The sequence below is a fragment of the Apium graveolens genome, chromosome 2 (genome assembly GCF_009905375.1).
Source record: "Apium graveolens cultivar Ventura chromosome 2, ASM990537v1, whole genome shotgun sequence".
Taxonomy (NCBI): Eukaryota; Viridiplantae; Streptophyta; class Magnoliopsida; order Apiales; family Apiaceae; genus Apium; species Apium graveolens.
In genome coordinates, this window is record NC_133648.1 from 268,891,201 (window position 1) to 268,892,880 (window position 1,680).

Below are 1,680 nucleotides of genomic sequence, written 5' to 3' on the forward strand. Positions count from 1 at the left end.
ACCTTTTTTGTATATAAAAGTTGGATGCAGACGACTAACGTTTTTAAAAATGATTAACAGAGTTATATGACAACTAATTTGGAAATGGGAGAGTATATTTGATCGAAGAGTTCATTACTGAGAAATAATATGATGAAAACTACGACCCTTCTCCAAGTTCAAGTAGGGATGGACATATTCATTACCCCATCCAATCCCGATCTCAATCACTACATTCTCTTAGCCTACTCGACTTTTATTCGATCCCCGTCTTGAACGAGATAAGGAATTGAGAATTTTTTGGGTGCGGGACGGTGATCAATTAAGGTCGGGGATTAGTGTTTCTCCACCCTGACTTCCGACTCCGAGCAACATTTTAAATAAAAAATTATATATTTTAGGCTAATATTCAAGTGAGAACCTTTTAAAATAAGAGAAGATAGATGATTCTTTTAAAAAATTAGTTTATTTTTTAAAAAAAAATATAAATGGCTCACAGTTCTTCCAAACAATTAAATAACTCCAAACAACAATTTATTTGTTTATATAAAAAATTATAAATCTTTCATGAATCTTAGATTTTTGTAAATATGTTTTCATATCTCATAAATATTATAAATTGTTGTTTCAACTCTTCTATATGGATTATTGTTGATTATCTTGATGTGATTAATATTAATTCCAGTGGTTTCATCTTTTTAGTGTAAGAAAAATGTCTAAGTAAATACAGAGAAAGCATCGACAATCACACAATGATATTTCTTGTTAAAATTGACATGATATTTTACTGGTCCAAATAAATTTATGTATAGAAGCTGTAAGGGCTTATCAGTTGTTGATTATGTCTAGCTTCTAAAATAGATTCTCTTTTGTTATCTAGTTTAATAAGCATCACATAGATCATGATTGAAAAAATTCAGATTTGATATTCCACTTACTAGGTTTTTTTAGGCGAAATTATTCTTTATTGAAAAATTTAGATGATATAACTTCTTGTGTCATAGCCAATATTCATCTATGCTTCAAACAAGTGACTGACTCTGAGTCAGCACTGTACACATTTTATTTTCTGTTTTCAATAAATACAACATTATTGTCTATCTTGTTGGTGACAATTTAAGGTTCTTCATCAAATTTCACTTTAAATCCTTTGTCACATTGTTGACTGACACTTTCATTGATGACATTTTTTTTGAAATCAAGCTATATCCCATAATATATTCCTTATTGTTATCTCCAAAGGAAATGCATGAGTGAGCTCTTTTTATAAAATTTGTAGGCCGCAATGAATCACCAATCATGTGCCTTGAGTATTCACTATCCACATATCAGAGATTCCTTCTTTTTATTTGAATACATCAAAACCAAATAAGTTAATATTGGTATCCAAGTTTTCTTGGGTCTTGCCTTTTTAGTTGCTTCATTTGCCTTTGAGCCTTTTAGAATCTTAAGTTTTGAAGGTTTCAAATCTACCTTAACCTTTACTGTAGGTCTTTGAGCAAATGCATTAGTATTTAACTCAGTTGCATACATTTGTGACGACATCATTTAAATGACGATGCAAACATGTTAGTCAATCCAGGCATTTTCCATGACATGCTAAATGTTGAGTTATAAGGATTGGAAATGAATAGTATGTTAATATTGTAATTTTGATTAAAACAGTAGACACACATTGCATGTAAACATAACATACATAGG